The sequence below is a fragment of the Pollicipes pollicipes genome, unplaced genomic scaffold (assembly GCF_011947565.3).
Source record: "Pollicipes pollicipes isolate AB1234 unplaced genomic scaffold, Ppol_2.1 Scaffold_3087;HRSCAF=3621_pilon_pilon_pilon, whole genome shotgun sequence".
In the NCBI taxonomy this organism is placed as follows: Eukaryota; Metazoa; Arthropoda; class Thecostraca; order Pollicipedomorpha; family Pollicipedidae; genus Pollicipes; species Pollicipes pollicipes.
Window position 1 is genome coordinate 8771973 of NW_023596225.1, and position 6703 is coordinate 8778675.

At 48.8% G+C, this 6703-nt stretch overlaps 1 long non-coding RNA gene across 1 annotated transcript; it reads left to right on the forward strand.

Moving 5' to 3' along the window:
• The first annotated feature begins 379 nt into the window (after window positions 1-379).
• LOC119114737 (uncharacterized) lies at window positions 380-1302 on the forward strand. The gene is made up of 2 exons (XR_005096058.1): window positions 380-455; window positions 989-1302. It is a non-coding gene; the product is annotated as an uncharacterized LOC119114737 (long non-coding RNA).
• The last annotated feature ends 5401 nt before the right edge of the window (window positions 1303-6703 follow it).

Here is a 6703-nt window from a genome sequence, read left to right on the forward strand (position 1 = left end):
CAACGCCGCCGCTCAAGCCAGTGCGACTTTGTGACGTACACGCCTAACGTTGGGGAGCCGCCCGCCCGACCAACTTCTCAAGCTGTGATGATGGCCCCCTGTTATGGACGCCACAAAGCTTGGATAACTAAAGCTGAACGTGCGAATAATCTGCGGCCACTGCCAACCTGTCTTTCTTAATATGTACAATCACCCTCTATCGGAAGAAAAGGCCCGTAATCGCCCTCCCGGATTCGCCGAACTCCTCTTGACTCCAAAAATACCAGGATTTCTCGTGCTGCGGCGACAGTGGCTCCGCCCGTGGCAGAACGCCTCGGAGATGACTGATCGCGCTTAAGTTGGATATAAAAGGTGAACCCGGTGAGCGGACCGCATCAGACCCACCATGAAGTGGTTCAGCTCCACCTTCCTGCTCGCTCTGCTGGCGACGCTGCTGGCGGTCGCCACGGCAGCTCGTGAGTACCACTGCACTGCGGCCGTGTGAGGCTGCCGCCGCAGAGACTTGTTTGAACTCCACCTCAAAGCGACACCGTTCCGGTTCCGTTTGCAGCACTCTATTGAAGACTGCTCGGGAAAAGAATCGAGTGTTTAAGATACTGTTAGCAGGGCATAGGCATAAAATCGAAAGGCCTTGAAATCCACTGTCACACCCAAAGGCTGCTCAATTTTATCAGAGTGGCCAGAGTTGTCGAATCATGCATATATATTTGAATACGGTCTTCGGATTCGTGCTGTGCAGTCATTGTCAGATTTGTCTTCAAATATTTTGATTACTGGACGTAAGTGCCGTGGCATTAAGGGCAGTAATCACGGTGTTGGATGAGTGTCTTGGTGCATACAAGGTGATCCTTCACTTTGGTATCACCTGTGCGATGAGTTGAACAAACAGGCCTGGACAATGCTAGCGTTAGTAGCATTCGCAATCTGTGACATGATAATGCCAGCCAAGGACAGCTTCTGATCCTTAACATCACTCTCTTGTCAACAGCTGGAGGAGGAGGAGGCGGTGGCGGTGGTGGTGGCCGATATGGAGGCGGTGGCGGCGGCGGCGGCGGCGGTGGTGGAGGCTGCCACTGGTGGTGGTGTAGGGGGAAGTAGCATCACCACTGTTCTCCGAAATATACCGATCTGATCTGAACGGACTGACGGACCAAACTGAACACTTAACCACTGCAGCATGATGAAGACGACCGCGGCGTGTAGCTTAGATCTACTGATTAATTGGCAACGTTGGCGATGCATCCATTCGGTCATTAGCAAGTTGGATGTGCCACGCAATACACATAAAACTTTTTTTCTGTTTCCGATGCGTTTTTCTGCACTGCCCTGTAGCTACATGCGGTGTGAACGTTTGATACCATCCAATGACTGTTTGCCAAGGATCTGCCCTCGTATTGAGCGTCGGATAGAATGTATTCGTCCTTCGACTTACTGGAAGGGCTCGGCACAAACGGCAAGTTGCTACATACGAGCACAAATATATATGTGCTAGAGGTTCCGTGATGGAGCAGAACTTTGGCGCGATCAAAGAAAGTAACAGGCCACGTCTAACTCTCGCGTAGATTTTACTCTTGTTCATAACGTGAACTCGTTGGAAGTGGTGTCGATGGTATCCTGGTTTTTCCAAATTCAGAATAATAGAGCCTCGCTGAAATCAACTATTGATGAACTTGTCTCAACGTGATCCGGCGATTGGTTTCAATTAGTATGTTGCTAAGTCAATAACTGATGACAGTAGGCAAGTTCAAAGGTACACTTTTACCAGAATCGGTTAGTGCGGAGCATGATGACTCGTAGTTTGTTTGTTCTATACCGGCATATTTTGGTGTAGGGCTCCGTAAATGTAGCAGCATTACTGTCACAATCTTTTGACTCGTATTCCGCTCTGGGCCCATTGCGATGCGAGCCCGCGAGTCCGGCGCCGTCTCCGCACTCCGCCTCAGCCTCCACCTTCGAACAACCTGCAGAGTATTCTAGGGACAATTAGACAGTATCCTAGTGTCAAAACACGCACATGCAGTACCTAAAAGGCTACCGCGATTTTGGTGTGGTTCCACGACGTACTGGAGAGATCTTCTCATAAGCTATTAAGGAGAGGGGGGGGGGGCAGCATATCCACGCTGAATTCAGTGGTGAAAATTTCGTGCAGATCGGTCTGTTAGCCTTGGAGTTCGAGATGCTGAGCAAACAGGAAAACAACGTTGAGATCATTTGGTGAGCCGCGACACATGTCATGCCTGACGTGCATTCCAAGACAGCGAGATCATCAGCCATGCTGAAGACAATATTGCAAGTCTCGTGACAGTCAATTGCATCGCCAGATTGTCAGGAACAACGGTTTTTTGTCAAATTATTTCATAACCTGGAAGCCTATGCCAGGCTGCGATACTGAAAATGACTCACAAATCATACACACCGAAGTTAATGGCACCGCTTACGTAAGCGCCAAGGCTCGAACCTTGCATCATCGTTTTGGAGCATAATTTGCCAGCATGTTCCAAACATTTTGGAAGATGGATGGGCATAGATACAGGGGGTGGGGGGGGGGGGAAGGTGTAAGACATTGCCCAAACATTGCATCAATTCTTCGAGAAGGACAACCCAATGCTGCTGCATGCGCGTCTGTAAGGAATGGTTTGCTCCATTCGCTTTATTTTGAGAAATTATTAACACAAGAAAAGAAGCTGGGAGACAGCTGCGTGAGCGGTGGGAACAAAACAGTTGACGCTCGCCCGGGTGGCCGGTTGGATACCCTTCGCTTGGGTGGAGGTAAGGGGTCAATTTGACCACCTACCCCCTGACATCTTAGGAACTAAGGGAGCTAGAGACGCTAAATTCACAGGGTGTGCTGACCTGTGCGTGAACTGTCTTCGTTCAACGTCAAGAACTTCTCAATCATGACCTTCGAGTCAAATAAGGTTAAACAAGGTCAACTTTCAGGTTGGTCTCCAAAGGACCCTTAAACTCTAGATAACTGTTCTAATCAAGAGGTCACGTGCTCATCTAAGGTCATTGACCTTGTTTGACCTTTTAGAGGTCATACTGACCACAGTTATACAAGGCTGCTTTGAGTTTTGCATTTGAATAAGCGACAAAGATTACCCTAGGCAGTATGTTACTAAAAACAAAACGTTGACTTCAGTCATCCTAGGTCAGTGACCTATCCTGACCTTAAAGAAATCTAGGGAACGTGCGTAATGCGGTTCCTGTTGTCAATAAATTTGAAATGAGCACCAGAAACTACCCGATACAGCAAGCCCCAGAGTAATAACATATGTTGGTTTTGACCTTGGTCTGACATTCATATCAAACCTTAGGTCAATGTAATTTGTTGATTCAAGTGTTGTGTGGCATTGGACAATATTTCAGAGATGTATGGCTTCGTCTAACACTCCGTTGCTGGATCACATTGAGCGACTTCTTAGAAATTGCCCCCGCTGAAACAATGGCCTGACTTTCACCTGCCATAGGTCAATGTCAGGCGAATTGCTACTCAGCTGTCTACAGTTACGCAAAATTTGTCGCGGCAACGCCGCGCCGTTGGGAAACCATTCCGAAAAAAACCTTGGGGGAGGGGGTCAATTTGACACCCCACCCGACCGCGTGTTAAGAATGAATGCATACAACTTGCATGAAGTTACAAATCACATCACCCAAAGTTAAACCAGCACGCGGCCTAGTCGCTGAGGAGGAGGCTTCCACTTTAGTTCAGCTTTCAGCCTTGCCTTCCATAGGCATTGACAGCTGTTAGTTTTGCTATTGTTGTTACACAGTTAGCATCAGGATAAAAAAAAGCATTCGCAAAATGATACGTGCGTACATAGGATGCTGTCTAGAGATTTCACTGCTGAGTAGTTCTGTTAGCTGTCCCGTGATTTGGCTCAATCTGCACCTGCCCAACAGGCTCGATATTAATGTTGTGCTTCAGGTTTTCAGGTTTAATCATTACAAGTCGTCTGTGCTGTTTCTTATTGCGACAGCAAAACGTTTTGGACCCGGACATGCCCTTTTTTGGGTTATCTCATGCTTGTTTTCATACACAAATGCTTTTTGGTGGTCCAGCGTGACATAATCCGAGTGGGTAAGAGGGACGGTCAACGGCCGACGAGTGCTGCACCGCATGCATCATTCTCATATCTACCGCTCCTGGCCATAGCCACGGATTTGTCTGGATGGCCCCGCTTCATGGTCCCATTTCAGTGCATCGGTTGCCCCAGGGGGGTGGCGCCGCCATTACTGTTCTCCGACGCAAAAATACACGAGAACACCGCGGCCCTCCCAGCCCTCCCCCCTCCATTCGCCTCTGCACGTGAGGTTCAAGGTCTAAGGTTTAGGCATATCAGCATTTTTTACCATGATATTACTGTATGTAATCCCGAACTTTGGTGACCAGGCAAATACCTTTTGTTTGAAATCTCAAACACTAGCATGGACAGTGACACGCAGAGTCCAAAAGTGGCTCATTGGCAATAAGGCTCGCATATAGGCGGACGAACATGTATGGCACGCAGCTGAAAGAAATGTTCAAGGCACCAGGGCAAACCAATACTGGTAGCTCATTGATGCGCTAGGTACTGTATTTATTAGCAGTTGGGGTGTCTATTAGTCAGTTCACAGTGCATAGATGTGTTGTCAATGGGGCTGGGACTCGCTCGTGCAAATTTACCCTCCCCCGTCGCTAACCCTGGCTCCACCCCTGACACGCACTCCCTTCGCCAGTGTGGCATAGATGGCTGTACCACTTGTATGGTAGTCAGGTCCCACTTTGTAAACAAGATTATGGTTGGAAAATGTCGTTTGAATCTCATATTGTAGTCTGCAAACTGCACAGATGTGCATGGATTGCGCATGCGTTAAACTGTAAATCGGGTTGAAAGATCTCTGCATAAAACAGACGGTAATTTTCCTTCTCAAGCACACACATACTCACTTCGGCGTGCCGGCGATGTCCAGTTGCATGGAAGGAACTGCACTTGGTCGAAGGCATTTAACATTGGGTTTGGGACTGGCCTTAACCAGAGGGCCAGGATCAGTCATGATCCTGAAAATGATCAGATCAGATTATCGCATTCTCCACATTTACAGTTAGTCCAAGAGCAACGGTGCACTCATGTTTTCATGACAGTTGGGTCGTTATTTAGAAATGTAAAAAACTTGAGTGCCTTCATTGCGCCGTTTAACATCTTTGCAAGAGGCTACCTCACAGGATGGCATCTTGCTGCCAATAAACCGCCTTTGATGCTCACTCTTGCCCATGCTCTCACACCACTTCGAATTTCTCCGACCCGCGACGTAATAGCACGCACCGAGGTCACATAACAATACAAACTTGGTGCCACGCCGCACGATAATAGACAAGACCGACCACAGCATTTCTGCGTGCCTGCTGTTTTCCAAACGACGCAGTCGACGTTGCCATGCAACGCCGCTGCTCAAGCCAGTGCGACTTTGTGACGTCACCGCCTAGACTTAGGAGCCGCCCGCCTGACCAATTTCCCAAGCTGTGATGATGGCTCCCTGGTAGGAAGTAAGAAAGGGCAAAACCGGTCAACCAGCGGGCATCAGAACCGCTTTTGGATGGACCCTAACTGGTTTTGTAAAGGGCTTCGTACCAGAGAGAACGCACCAAATGATGTTCATCAACAATATGACAGCTGATGATGAGATGTCAGCAATGCTCCAAGAATTGTGGAGCACAGAATCATTCGGGAGTAAGTTCGATGATGAAGACGCCAGATCACAAGACGACATCAGAGCAGTACAAATCATGGAAAGCACCACGCGAAGTCTGTACAATAGACAAGAGACGAAACTTTTATGGAAGAGTCACGACATTACCTTGCCGAACAACAAGACAGTGGCAATCAGCCGGCTTTGATCCCTGGAAAAGAGCCTGCTGCGCCAACCACAGAACGCGGCGGCATACAAGAAAGCGGTTGAAAGATACGCCGAATGCGGAATCGCGCGTGAGTTGACCCCAGAAGAGGACCAACAAGGACATCCGAGACCGTGGTACTTGCCTCATCATGGAGTTTGAAATCCCCGGAAGCCGGGAAAACTCAGGGTGGTGTTTGATGCCACTGAAAAATGCGACAACGTGTCTGTAAACGACATGCTCCTAACGTGGCCAGACCTCTTGAAGAACTTACCGGGAATCCTTCTAAGGTTCAGGGAAGCGCCCTTCGCCTGAACTGCCGACATCGAGTGCATGTATCATTAAGTCAGGATCATCCTGCAAGATCGGCAGGCGCTGAGGTTCTTCTAGAGAGAACTGGATGTAGCAAAGAATCCAGAACCATACACCATGCAGGTTGCGATATTTGGAGCTAGAAGCAGCCCGGCATCAGCGAACTTTCTTCGTCAGAAGACGGCTGAGGAATGCAGCAGTGATCGTCCAGCAGAACAAGAAGCGAAAAGGGTGGTGCGCAAGAGCTTTTACATGGACGACTTCATCCATGCCGCCAAGACGGAGCGAGAAGCCGCAGATATGCAAGAAGAGGTCACGAAACTGCTGGCAAGATGATGCTTTAGGTTGACGAGGTGGATGAGCAATTCACAGGAAGTGATGGATAAGATCCAGCCCTCGTAATGTGCTCAAGCGGACTCGTCACCTACAGCACAGAGTGTTCTAGGGTGCGCATGGACTTTTGTGGACGACACCATTAGAGTCAGATCCATTGATCCTAACGTCACAGCTACGAGG